Here is a 15,348-nt window from a genome sequence, read left to right on the forward strand (position 1 = left end):
AGGGGGTGGGGGATAACAACTGGACTGTAAAAAAAAAAGATTAAAGAATAATAAAAATTGTAAATGAGGTGGCTTGTTGAGGTCAATAATTTGAAGAATACTTTCTGGCTGTGAGACGTCAGTAGTGGTACATAGGTCATGACTTCCACTGTGTATTTTACTTAAAGAATTTTGAATAATTAAGAATACCAAGGACTTGAGCTATCGTACATTCTTCAGTTTCTCAAAAGAGACTTTAAAATGCGGCAAACCCAGTGTAACAGTAAACTCTGGAATCTAATCTGTCTTCTCTCAGATAAGAACTGCTCACTTGGAGCCATGTGGTGTTCCCAGGATGTTACAAGTCAATGCTCTAAATCGATGTAAGGGAAGGGTTTTCATGACAACACTTAGGAGACAGGACAATTGTTTCTACTATGTTTAATAAGCTTTAAGGAACCATGTTGGTAAAAAGTTACCAGAATCTTTGCTTACTAACTGCTTGTTGTGCCTGTTGTTCTCTGCTTGATAGTGAAGGTCATCTTACCCTCCTCAAATTGACAGAGGTGTTTCAGAACATCAATGCTGTCAACCCAGGTCACCGCATGAATTATTAGTCTCAGAGTGTTTCTCTTGATCACATGTACTTTGTTACCCTGGGCGATCATTTATACATTGGTGAGATGATGTCCTCTGAGAGTATAGGAAGCTATGGCTGTAAGTAGAAAGCAAGTGTGTCTCTGCCTTGGGTCATGAAGTCTCCTCCACCTTTCTTTTCTTTGATGATTGAAATCCTTAATAAACACATCAGTTCAAATGCTTTGGGCATCAAGAAGCTTTCCATGTACCTCCCAGCCCCTTGCCTACCAGCTCATGGACTGATTTCTTCTGCTATGAGCCAGGTACATGGTATCTGTGCTTATATTACAGCCTCTCACATTTGGACTCATTGGATCCTGTGCGTTTCTCAGTCCCCAGCCTGCAGGTTTGCTCAGGATCATAAACTATGCCTGTCATCTCTGAATCTCTAGCCTTCAGCTCTCACACTCACTACAGATGCTCAATAAGGAACAGGAGCACATATCTGAATTTATTTCACACCGCTGAGTGTAAGATGTAAAACGGTCCTTTATTGTCTCTGAGCTACACCTTCCACTGGGGAATGAGCAGAGAAATGAACACAGATGAAGTTGGCAACAAGTATGCCAGGTTCTGATTATTTTACTTCTCTGCTAAAGGACAGACCTGAGGGTAAAATACCTTAGTCTTATTCTGTGCAGCAAGTGGCATACCAAAGAGATTAAATGATGAAGTGTGGACTGGCTTCAGGGGAGGAGAGGTGCCTCTAAATTCTAGTTCTCTAATGTTCTAAGAAAGTTGGAATAGAAAATACTAGCGCTTACGTTTTAGGCCAAACAATCCTTAGTATCTTCTTATGACAGAGTTAACTAGCATGATGTTTTTAGCTTTTCTGGCTGTTTCTGTCATCATACCCAATCTGCTGATGAAGACTTAGACCTCAGAGGACAGTAATATTTGTAACTAACCAACAGACATATAAATTAAAGGGATAGCAAGGTTGGTAGCATGCTTGCTTAGCATGCATGGGTCTCAGGGGTTCATCCCCAAAACTATATAAGCTAGGCTTGGTGATGTACAGCTGAAACCCTAAAATATTGGGAAAGCAGAAGCTGAAGGAAAAGTTCAAGATCACCATGGTTTCTGCATGGCAAGTTTGGGGCCAGCCAGAAATATATCAGCTCCTGTTTCAAAAAGAAAGGGGAAGCCGGGCAGTGGTGGCGCACGCCTTTAATCCCAGCACTTGGGAGGCAGAGGCAGGCGGATTTCTGAGTTCGAGGCCAGCCTGGTCTACAGAATGAGTTCCAGGACAGCCAGGGCTACACAGAGAAACCCTGTCTCGAAAAACCAAATTAAAAAAAAAAAAAGAAAGAAAGAAAGGGGGAAAGGAGCAGGGTTTACTAATCAAACCTATCTACTCTTTCTATTGCCCCAAATGAGTACTCAGTGAATCTTAGGAACAAGTTCAGAAAGAAGTCTCATATTTTCAATGCCAACATTTAATAGTAACAATTTACTGAAGACACAATGCAGTATGATTGTTTTCTTTGGTAAGAGATAGCAAAGGTAGTTAGGCATTTTAACAGTTCTGAGTGGAATTATTTACAGATCCTTCTTAAGATTGTTGTGGGCTCAAGACAGAGCCTCTTCAGTAATGGAGCTTAGAGATGAAGCACCTGATGTCTGGTACATCATCAGAGTTATGAGCAGAATAGACTTGGAATTGTTCACTGAATCTGAGAACTTGGACATTTATGTAAATTTTATGGATTCCCAACAGTTTATAATGGAAACATGATGCTTATGGCATATGTCCAACCCTTTAAAGTTTACAGAAGGACAGGTCCTGTCTTCCCATGAAACATTCCAAAATGTGCTGGTGTTGCACAGTGTTAATCCCAGCCCTCAAGCTGGAGAAGCTTCACAAGGCAAGTTCTAGGCCAGCTAGAGCTATAGTGAGTTCCTGTTGAAGAAAAAAAAAAAAAACCCAAACCAAATCCTAATCACAGCCCACAAAGTAGATTGTGTCTGAAAACTCTAATTGTTTTCCTTAAATGGGATTTAGCACACATTGGAATGTGATCTCCATGGACCAGTTATCCTTTTTTTTTTTAAAAAAAAAATATTGAAGACATATTTCTTAAAAAGTAAAGTCAGTTACAATGAGTTCGTGAGTCCTGTAGACCTCTATCATGTTTGACTGGAGATCCTTAGGGGAGAGCTTAAAACCCTCAGGAGCATACATTCAACGAGGCTCGATGAATCCTTGAATGATCAAGAGTGACACTGAGGCATCTCTGAGCCTGGAAAGCAAGGTAACCCCGTGGATTACTAGGTGATGCTTTTATTTATGAACTTGGCCAGTGGCTGTGGCATTAATTGCTCATTAGAGGTAGAAAGCTGATGGTGCTATTTCTATATTTTAAATGATAAGACGGAGGGTTGGAGAAGTTTAAAAAAGTCAGGTGCTGCTAGTATGCGAATGCCGCCTTCTGTGCTTTTAGGCAGCAGTTGGAGAATGAAGGGACTGCCATCTTCTAAGTTTATTGTATGTCGAGGACTACAGCGAGGGTTTCTTGTACTTTATTCACATATGGGCCTCTGTGTATGTGGAGGTCAGAGAGCAGCTTGCAGGAGGCAGATGTCTCCTTTCTGCATGTGTGTTCCTGTAATGGAACTATTCAGCAAACAGATTTTACCCATGAGCCGTCTCACCAGCACTCACCTTGATTTCCATTAAATTATTTGATTTATTAATGTTCATCATATTATATATTTATATTTTTGGCTGTCTTTCCCCATGCACTTTCTGTTTACCTCATTGCTGGATCTATTGATTTGGTGAAATGCCCACTAGGTCACAGCCAACCCACTAACACTTAGGTAATGATAATGAGTTGCCACTAAGCCTGTTTCCTGGACACAGTGAGGTCCACTGTTGTCAGAGAAGAGCTCGTTTTGTTCATGTGAATACTAGCTCTCTTTCACTGACTCTGTTTTTAAAGGAAATATTAAATTGCCCCAAAGCTTGAGATTTAAAAAGGTCCAAGAGGCTATCCAATAGATGACCTTAGTCATGTGATTCACACCAGGGCCTGCTTAATTATGAAGTAACTCCAAAGAACTAGTTGGGGCATTTTCCCTGAAGGGAAACTTCAAATAAATGTCAAAAAGTTATCCATTATTGAATGCAAATTCCATGAGTTCATCTCTGTGTGTGGTATTCTACATGGAATAAAATTCAAAGGAATAGCTCGTCTGAGATGCAGCAGGCTGGGAAGGACTTGCTGCACTTTCTTCTTGGTTTTCTAAGACCTAGTGTCATTTGGGTTCATCCAAAGTTTCCTTTGCTACATTTTTCTTCCTCACAATATCATTAATTCATCCACACTGATGAGTGAAGTCTCTGTTTACAAAGTACTTTTATTGGGTCTGACAATCTCACCCTCTGATCTTCATACCTGATGCTTTAGAAAGTTCCTAGTGGAAGGAATCTTAAAGAGTGTCCCAGACAAATATCTGTCTTCCTTCTGAAGCATTTGTTCACAAGCTAGACAGGGAGGAAGCCACTACATACCAATTCAAAGTTGGATCCCAGAAAATTTGAAGGCAGAACCTTGAGTCAATATTGGTTTCCATCCCCAAATTCATGTCTATCTCTGCATAGAGGTTAGTACCTTTTAAAATCTAGCCTAGTCAAGAAATATTTGCATTGATAAATAAAAAACAGAATATTTAGCAAGTAAATGTTGAAGATTCCATAGGCTCTGGGTGATTGTTATTATTATGGGATATTAAAAGACAAATGTATCTATAAAGTTGCTAAAATTAATGTTGCAATCTAAATGACTACAAATATTAACTATCTCTTCCCATAAAGCATAAATAATACACCCTGATTATGACCTCTTTGAAGGTCTACCTAAATGGTCATTAATGTTCTTATTCAACTTAGAGGCAAGAAAAGTTGACTTATTAAAAAATGAATGTCGAAATAACTTGCCTTTTTGAGATTACAAATTTCTACGATGAATCACTATGTGTGGTCTGATGTATTTTCTAAATTTAGGACACACAATTCATTATCTAAATCCTTGCATGCTTCAAAAATTTTGCCCTTTGTTCTTCAATGTGTAAAAATAAAATAAAAAGTCCCTAAATCCACAGCACCGTGTAACACAATAAACCTCTTTGTTTTAGAAAATTACATGTCAGTACTGGGTAATCTATGGTACCAATTAACCAGCAATGATAATTATAAGTTTTTAAAAGCTAGTGAGTTTGCTGCTGCATCTTACAGATGATGTTGATTTTTTTCATATTCTTTTGAGATATTTTCCCTTTTCACCTCATTTTCTATGGCCCACTTTTTTAAGGACATAAAACTATTTATACCAATAGATGCTTTAGGAATTGGCAAACTGTGAAATCCTAGATGGAATGGCAGAATAGCCCCTCAAGGAGGAAAATGGACTTTATTTATTCTTATTGAGTTCCAACTGCACAAAAATAAAGGGCTTGTTAGTTGCCAGTGGGAAGGGAACGTAATTATGACTTTGCAGCTTCTTCTAGGGAGAAAGGAGAGAGAGAGAGAGAGAGAGAGAGAGAGAGAGAGAGAGAGAGAGAGAGAGAGAGAGGTCATGTTTTTGCACATCATGTAAAAGAAATATACACAAAGGGAATGTACTTATGCCAGGTATAAAAAGACATAATTAAAATAGTGCTGTAATTCATGCCAAGATATCCAGACCTTTTGTCTCAGCATGCTGCAAATAACAGTGGTACAACCACAGCATTGTGGCAATCAGAGCAAAATATATGTATATATAAAATTGAAGTTTTCAAATAGTTCTTCCTATTTGGTGTTACCTGGCAGAAGTGGAAAGGTCTTTCAGCAAAACTGCTATCCTCTGCTTTAATGGTTTGACATTTGCTAAGTGGTGAGTCAGATCCTGAAGTATATGATCACCAGCAAGAATGTGCGGGGGTTTTGCTTGGTGGTTGGAACCTATATACTAGGAGATATGAGGCACTCTGGGTCACTGATCTCATCTGCCAGGAATGACCAAGAAGATTCATCTCCAATAGTCATTTGCAACAGTCTCTGCAAATGCTAGTTTTTGAAATATTTTCAATTCTGTAGATGATATGATTCTTGTTCTAACTATGCAACTGTCAACAAGTAGTCTCAGATGATATGCAAATGAGTAAGTAGGCTAATAAATTTTGATTTATAAAAACAGAGATAAGTTGAATCTGATCTTAACCCATAAATAGATCTACAAGCAAAGACTATTTGCGAACATTTGATCCAGAAAATTTAAGTCTGAATGCTGGAATTGCAATATCCACATGGTTGTGAATGTTTATTAAGAATAGCATTTGTTTATTGCCACTAGAATCCTTAAGAATAAAGTATAGTTACATTATTCAATGGGTTCTGTTAAAGTGGAGAGATAGATAATTATAAAGATAAGTTCTTCATTAAAAACCAAAAAAATGGTTTTCTTTCTTGTACAAAGAACAACTTTATACAGAAATGTATAATGAATCTGAAAGTCTAAATGCCTTCAATTTGATTAATTTATAGTAGATACACCAACAGGAACCAGGAATGGGCAGACAGGCTGATTTCAATATAAATATGGTGGAACAAGGGATAAGGAGATATTCTTGGAAAGGGAGTTGATGGTAAATCTTGAAAAAAAATCTTTGTAGGAGAATTTGGGGTTGGGAAGATGGCTCACTTGCCTTGTCTGTATGAGGACTACCATTCACATTGCTGAGCAGGTATGGCAGTTGGCTTACAGTCTCAGCACTCCAGAGACAGAGCTAAGGGACTTCCCAGAGTAAGCTAGTTAGTTGGAATAGCCAAAAAGTGAGCTGTGAGTTCAAGTGAGAGACCTTGTCTTAATAAATATGATAGGGAGTGATTAAGGAAGACCCTTGGCCTCCGTAGAACATACAATCTTGAGTGCATGCACACTTGTATGACTCACACTCAGGCATGCTCTCACACATGAAAATGCATGTCTACACATGTATGTATACAGGACATTCAAGACACAATAATTTTAAAAAGAAAAAGAAGAGAGAAGAAGAGGAAGAGAAAGAGGAGGAAGAGGAGGAGGAGGAGGAGGAGGAGGAGGAGGAGGAGGAGGAGGAGGAGGAAGAAGAAGAAGAAGAAGAAGAAGAAGAAGAAGAAGAAGAAGAAGAAGAAGAAGAAGAAGAAGAAGAAGAAGTCCTTGTCATTTGCCACATGCATTTGGAGACTTCTTCAATTTGCTACAAAAAAAATCAGGTGGCCAGAAAGGTATTTGCTGTGGACCTGGGGTGATGCTTTTCCAGGGGTCTTCTAGTAATTTGCATCGACCTCTACATGCTACTTAACTTCTATTTGATCTATCTCCCAATTTATACAATAAAAGAGAATAAAGGGATGTCTGTAAAGGGTTTTGAAAGCGCCAGTGAAAGGGCCCTCTGAAACTCAGGATGTCTGAATTTCAAAGAGTTAGGAGGACACGTTGGCTTTTCAGAATCCATTTGAAACCACATAAGTGGACACAGTGGTATTCGGTGAATGCCATGTTGTTACTCGGCAGTATTCCAGAGGGCCAGGCAGATGAGCAGGACATGAAAGTGTCATTTTAAAGTTGAACTTCTAATTAAAACACAATGAGAACAAAACAGGGAAGGAATAAGTTTTGAACAAAGAATTGTTTTGTGATATTAACATGGATTTATGGAAATCAGTTCCCTTAGATATTTTAGAAGCTCTGTTTGTTATAATCAGGGCCCAGGTTTACTTTTTATGTGCTTTAGTTACTTTCCCCTTTCGTCTGTTTCTTTGTCACATTGTTTTCTTTGTATTGGTACCCCAACATGGAAAATATCTTTGAAAACCCAGATAATATTACAATGCCAGTATCAGAGAAGAGGCAAAAGGAAGTGTAGTCAGGTTGATTTCAACATTACAATGTATTCATATGCCATCTCTTCTGTGACCTTCAGTTTTTTTCATGAGGTGGGAGATGATTCATATCCCACATTTTTTTTTTCAGAAAACAAAATGATGTACTGAAAAAGAGAGTGGTGAATGAGAGTAAATGTTCAGTGGTCAAGCGTTTGAGAAAGGATGTTGATGGAGAGAAACTTAGCTCCAAAGTAAGGGAGAGCATATGGACCCACAGCCTGTATTGCCCATGCCAGCTTCCTCGGGATGCTGAATTCAGATGTTCCCAAAGTTCACAATGCCTAGACTGCAAAAATGTCCACATCCAGTCAGTATCTGTTTAGTTTTTCTAAACCCACAAGTCTACAGAAAGAAAACATCTGTCTCCACTGCCTCCAGTGAGGTCATCTAAACCAGCAGATGGCAGGATTATCTACACGACCCTTTAAAGAACCTTCTCCATCCCCTGACCTGATGGACTTCTCTCACATTCTACCTACAAGAAGAAACATTCACAGAAAGATCTCAAGGGAAATGGGTGGCCATGAATTTCCCCTCGACTCACAGGCAGATAAAAACAATTTGACTCCTTGTCATCAGGAAACAGGAAGTCATTGCCATGGTCCTTTGATCTCTTGTTGCTCCTTTGAGGCTCACAGATCATTGCTTTGCCACGTTAGGCCATTAAAACGATTCTGTTCCTTTATATATCTGCTAACATAGACACAGAAATGAAGAAACACAGCCTAACTAAAGATACCAATAACATCTCGTAGGAAGTATTGAAAACAGTTCTGCAGAATGTTGGGAGCCCATGCCTTTTCCACCATGAGCTTTAAACGTATTTCCTTTGATAGTCTGCAAGGTCACCTCACCACAGGCACAGAATTATAAATTGTGAGGACTATTGAATACTGAACATTCATAGTATAGCAGCTAGAGGTTATTAAACACAGAGAACCTCAGAGCGTCATCTGCTGTGAACACAGAAGGGAGCTGTGATTGCTTCTGCCTGTTGTTCTGCAGGCCAGCTTAAGTGACAGCCAGAGTTTGTGTCACTTCTGTTCCTAAACTGCTAGTGAAGCAACCTACAGAAAGGCCTTGAGTAAAGTGGTTGGGTGATCTGAGACTGACAAACAGACAACCTTCTAGAAGCTAGACATCGAAGGTTCTTCAGAGGACAAAGGACCCACAGCTCAGGATAGTAAGCAAACAATATAGTGTGGTGGATAAGATATATATATATATATATATATATATATATATATATATATATTTCAAATCTATAAAGAATTATACTTGATTTCTGTTTGGTGTGGTCTGGTACCTTTGTAAGGATTGCCCTCTAGTACATTAACTATAATTATCATCATTACCTCCTTGAGTTGCTGACTGGGTCACATAATTCATATCATGCCCAGGCACAGGGTGGGATTTACATGGGTTCATGGAGGTTGCTGGCATTGAGCAGTGTAGTTTGTGTTTTCATAGCCTGAAGCTTTAAAGCTCTGCTCATCACACTCAGGAGTTCTCTTTCTTGCTTTGGTCCTTGTTGCTGAACACCCGTTACTTGGTAATTGGAGAAAGAAAGTCTGGGATGGAGGCTTTAGGTCATTGTTAATAAAAATCCAAAAAGATAAAGCTAGCACTTTCCTGTAGTATCAAGGCTGGAAAGTGCTTGGGAAACTCTCAGAACTTACAGTCTTTGTCCCTTTAAAGTCATAAAGGTGTCAGCAATGTTGAGCTCTAAAGAACAACAGGCAGGGAAGGGTTTCTAACTGCCCATGAAAGTAGGGACTGTCTTCTGGGCCTTCTAACTTGTCAGAGCTTCAAAAAGATTAACAGAGTCTTTCCCTAACTACCTGCTAGGCTTTATTCTACAGGCATCTATGTTGTCCTCTGATTCTTTTTGGCTTGAAAAGAAAAGCATTGTTTTCCATCTTTCTCATGTCTCTCCCCCAATCCTCCTTTCTCTTTGTCTTCTCTGGTGCTGTCAGGCTTTCGGCGGACACAGGGGGTCCGTCCAAGGGTGCTTAGCAGGGCTGTAGTCTTTAGCTGAGATTACCTCCTGTCCTGTGACTGGTAACAGAACAAAGGACCACTACAAATAACAGTTCCTCTTTATTTGAAGTTTTGTTCTACTCTGGGCCACTTCTCTGATACACTGGCTCTGTATTTCCCTGACTTGCCCATTTCGTTCCTTTCATTTGCATTTCATCTTCTCCAAGGAGCCACTTGGGCAGATTATTCTGGGTTTCCTTGCTTCAATAAAATTTCAATGTACCTTCCTAAAGTGTAGACCAGTATGAAGATACGGAAATGAATGTCAAACCAATGCCATTCAGTTCCCAAGGTGGCTGCCTAGATTGATACCAGAGTCTGGATACTGCCATTGTCCTAAAGCACAGCAAATATGGCACCCAGAGCTGGTGATTCTAATTGACTGGTGAAGGTCCTCTGTCTCAAAAGGTTCCACAATGCCATGCTGGGAGCTGAAAGCGTTTTCAGACCACTGGGTAAAGGATCTACCGACATTTAATCACACACCTCATTACCATCTCATTGATTCCTTATAAGCCCATCATGGGCCTCTGTATTTCCTGCTTTTTTGGTCAAGTACTGAGTCTAGTCTTTGCCTAGCATACATCTCTTCTCCATATTTTACTGCTGCTATCTTAATTCCTATGAGGGATATCTCTCATACTTAGCACATAGCTTCTAAGACTAATATTAAAGATGATCAGAAGCCAGAGTGTGAAAACAACAAAAATTACAATGTATGCCAGTAAGTGCATCTAGCAGCAGCACTGACCAGAAAGAGACAAGTGACTCTGGATTTGAGGCCTGGGCTATTCAGTACTTTTCAAGTCAGCCAGGGCTACTTAGTTCCTGTCTCAAACAAAAACAAAAACAAAAACAAAAACAAAATCAGAAATTAATTTCTCATAGTGTTAGAGGCCAGAAATCAACAATCAAAGTGTTGCTGGGTCATGTTTCCTCTTTAGGCAAGGGAACAGTTTCTATTCCATGTTTTGATTCTTAGCTCTGTGTCGGTGTTGGTGACAATCTTTTATTTGTGACTGCGTAGTTTCAAACTCTATCTCAATTTTGTCTCAATGGCTCCATCTTCTCTTGCATTTATGAAGATGGCAGGAATAACTGGTTCTATTACAGTGACCCTATCATAGTTAGGCTTTATCAGAAAGCCCTATTTCTCTATGAAGTTAGACTCACAGGTCTTAGACCTAAGAGCTTCAACATAAATTTTGGAAAGACAGAGTACAACTTGCATTAGTGTGTCAGTGTGTCAACTTCTGTCCCATGGCTCTTCATTTTGGGACATCCTCTTTGGTCCCTTTTGTGCCTCTAATTGGCTTTTTAAAAACATATCTCATTACTTATTCCAGAATTTTATAACCACCTATCAAATCTCCATTGCTTCCCTGTCATCTTCTACCTCTTGGAGTCTCTGAATATCCAAGGTCATATATCGCATTGAATGATTTTCTAGATAAGAATTAAGCAATTCACCTCATATCTCTCCATAACGTTTGCTTGTGTTTTGATGGATTCTGCCACTGCCTTATTTATCCTGAATTTCCAAATGCTTGGTGCTTATTATTTATAAATAAATGCTGCTGAGTAAATGGTTTCAAGGAGGAATAAGGTATCTGGTAATTAGCTTTGCAGATACTTTCCTTTCTTATATTTTTTCTAAAGTTGTAGAAAACAGCCATTTTTCAAGATATATACTGCTCAGATATGTGCACACGCATAGCTAGGATAGCAGGGTTTGGAACCCAACTGGTTTATTTGAATGTTATATGATGTTGTATAATTAATCTCTCCTTTTGTGCTACTGTCTTCATATATCTGACAGAAGCACGAGCTAAATAGTTTATATATATATATATATATATATATATATATATATATATATATCTCCTTGGAACCCCATGAGACAAAAGTCTCAGTCCTATCTCAAATCCCCAAGGAAAACCTCAACATATTTATCAGTAATATGGCTTGGACCAAAGTAAGATGTTAATGATGCTGATGTTGATAATGTGAAATTATTTTCAGGCTTTAGGATAATGATCAAAGCATGATCATCCTGAAGTAAAACAGAGGTAGTAGGCATGCAAAATGGCTCAGCAATGAGCTTACTGTTAACTTTAGACTCTGGGTTTGAACACTGAAACTTACATAAAGGAAAGAAAGAACTAACTGTTGCAAGAAGTCCTCTGATCTCTGCTAGTGTGTGTGTGTGTGTGTGTGTGTGTGTGTGTGTGTGCAGTATAGTGTGCACTGGCTTGTGCTTGTATGCACACATAAATACATATAAACAAATTTTTAAATTTATGATTGGAACATCTAACATAATAATCATTTGTATCAAATTTCTCTGAGGTCTACAAAATAAAGGTAATCTCTTTAACTATGTTTTCACTTTTCCACAGAATAAAGATTGGTAAAATATCAATGTTTCCTTGTGTCCATTGCCCTCCCTCCCCCACTGAACTAGTTTATTTAACTTACAACCTCGATTTGCAGAATGACATTTAAGGAAGCTTTAATTGTGCATGGGGTTTTAGGAATAATTAATCTAAAATTCATTTTATAAAGTAATGTCGGTTAGCCTGCATTGTCTTCTTAACCAACATTACTCTTTGACAACTTCATAATGTATAAATTCTAATAAATGCATAAAGTATGCAGTCATATATATATATATATATATATATATATATATATATATATATATATCCAAATATCCTCAGACTATGATCTTCCAGAACTACAAACTTTCCTTAATGGTTCATCTTAGCACTGGGCCTGGAGCAGGTGCTTATCAGATGGGATACAATAATTATCCTAAATTTGGCTTCATAACAATAGTAATGGTGCAATGTGTTGACTTTTTCCTAAGTTAAATGTATGGCTCTAAATATACTTTATATGTGATATAATAGTTTTGGGAAAATTTCCCTTTAAAACATGTAGTAAAAAAATATCAAATTATATTTTAAAAGTTTAATTTTTAAGCAAAATGCATTCACATCAATAATAAGAGCCAGTATCTAATTTCTTCAGTTTTAAACAGTGGAGTCATTTGGTTTTGCCAAAAGAGGAGGTGGTGGGGAATAAAAATTTGGTCTTACATAGTGTCTCTCCTTTCTCTCTTCTACCTTTGATGTACATTAGTTCCCATGGAAACTGAGTTGGGGTGGTTTAAGAATGACATCTACAAATGTAGTGTAAGGTCATTTTTATCTAATACTTTGAAATTTAAGCCATGATTTGTGATATATAGTGAAACCTCCTTAACATATTCTGAAGGACTAGGAAAAGACAGTCTCCTGAAAGAAGAAACAGGATGTGTGACTGCATTATGCCAGGTCTCAGCAAGTTCACCCTTGTTTCATGCTCAGGAAAACAAAACACCTCATCTCCCCAGTTTGCCTGCAGGAGACATGGCATGCAATGCTTGCAACCCCCAGGCAGGAGGAGTGAGAGACACTTGAAAAGCTCTGTCCTCATCCTCCTTGCTGGGTAGCCAGCAAGGCCACCGTGGCAGGAACACGTGTCCAAGGCTCTAAATGTCCAATAACTAACAACACAAGGGCAGTGATAAAACTGCAGGTGGTGTCTCATTTTCGTTCTCTTTCCACCCATGCCTTCTGGTCTGACCTTCATAGGGCACTGATATCATTTACTTTATTAGTCAGTGCTTACCTATAAATCCCAGGTGCATTTAGAGGGGCGGCAAGCTGCGTCTGAGGGGAAGTGGCCCTTGCAAATGAATGTCCAGGGCTAGCAGAACAGGACTGATGCAGGCCTCTAAGATGCTCTTCAGAGAGGAAGCATAGATGCTGAGCTAGATGGTCTGGGTTCAAATCTTCATTCCCTGTATAGCTGCAGGGAATTGGGCAAGACCAAACCTTTCTGAGCCTTACAATGCTGACCCCAAGGATGCTGTGCAAAGGGAAGTGGAATAGCTTGTCAGAAGGATATAAGGTATAAGAAACTGCTCAGTGCTAGCCAGTGCTGTAAGTTAGAGATATGGGTGTTGCAGAAATGAGGTGGTAAACCTGCAGCTCTTTGTGTGTATCTGTCTCTGTTTTCACAATTCTCTTGTTCCATGCCATAGTTAACAATAAGTCAGAAGCTGTTTACAATGTATGGCCACCGTCTAAAACTTGTGGCCTGTACAGTTACTTAGGAGAGCATGAGAAAAGGCGAGAGGAGACAGATACTCAGGTTCCTGGCTGCCCTGATCTAGACGTGACATCTGTAGAACTGCTCCTTGGCTATATGGGCCAAAAACAACTCGAAAATTAGTATATCCCCATGAGCTTGGTGATGAATGGTATGCGCTATTTCTACCACACTTTTGAAAACGTGTTTATTTGGAAGCTGTGGAGATGGCTCAGTAGATAAGAGAGCTTGTTCTTGAAGCATGAAGGCCTGGATTCAAACCCCCAGTTCTCATGGAAAAAGCTGGGCTATCTACGTGTTTCTGTGACCTTAACAGTAAGGAATGAAGACAGGAGATTGGAGAGCTTGCTGGCCAGGGATTACAGTAAGCTTCCAGTTCAATGAGAGATCTCGTCTCAAGGTAATAATGGAGAAAGCAGTAGAGGTAGCCACTTGCTGTCCTGCTAGGCCTCTGCCTGTGCACTATATGCTCTGCACAAGCATATCTGCACATAGAAGCATATCTGCACATAGAAGCATATCTGCACATACAGATACATATACTACACACAAAAATAGTAAATATGCTTATTAGATTTCACTGGTCATAACAGGTGGTTGTCATCTAAACAGAAAATCATAAAACATGCATATTTCATGAAAATGCCAGATGCGACGTTCTTGCTGGCATCCCTGTGTCATTTGCTGTCCCAAGACCACTGATCCTATGTAAATGAAGGAAAGGCATTTTTCCAGTCTCCTGCCCACAGGCTTCAACTTTAAGAGGTGCATAAATAAACACCTTGGCATATGTGATCTCCTGACCGAGAGGTGTTAAATTCCAGGAACTGTATTACTCTGCTACTTTTATTTGTCTGTGGGAAATCGTTTGATTTATGCCCAATCTTAGAACATAATAAAAGTGTGCAGGTATGTTCAACTATAGATATTCAAACCTGTCAAATAAAAATTTTAGTTGCCCTTAAAAATCTACAAATAAAAGTAACTCTTGATTAAGGATAATACAGCTTATATCATACACTTTTCTATATTCAGCCTCAAAAACTTACCCAAACAAACCCATTTCAATATAATATATATCACAGGCTTTACAGAGGAAGTTCCCTATGTGATGAAAGTCTCTATTGGCAAAGGAATTACCTAGGAATGGCAGTTCTAGCCCAAAGGAGCTAACCCAGGATACACATGATTGGGTAATGGAAAAACAGACCCAAAGATTTGGTTTATTTATACTATTTATCCTTAGTTCATGGGGTTTAGAACTTCAGGTACTTTCCAGTTAGAACACTGAAAGTGCCAAAGCAGTTTGTTTATAAATCACAAAGTGCCAGAGTAATACTTGAGACTGTTGAGGGGGAGTTGTCTATACGGATGAGGCTTTAAACCCTGGAGATCCTCCACATTTAGAACCGTGGCAGGGCTACGCAGGTGCAGGATGTAGCTCAAACCACCTCGAGAATTTCCATCCATTACTATTTTGTTTGTTGTGACCTAGGTCAGGCCTAGGTTTTGCCCTGGCTTAAATGAGGGACTGACAACCCTCTCTAGCCAATGCCCTGCTGAGCCCACATTCCGTCCTATGAAAGCAAGCTCACCTCAGCTTGGAGCTCAGACCACTG

The sequence above is a fragment of the Arvicanthis niloticus genome, chromosome 4, assembly GCF_011762505.2.
Source record: "Arvicanthis niloticus isolate mArvNil1 chromosome 4, mArvNil1.pat.X, whole genome shotgun sequence".
Lineage (NCBI taxonomy): Eukaryota > Metazoa > Chordata > Mammalia > Rodentia > Muridae > Arvicanthis > Arvicanthis niloticus.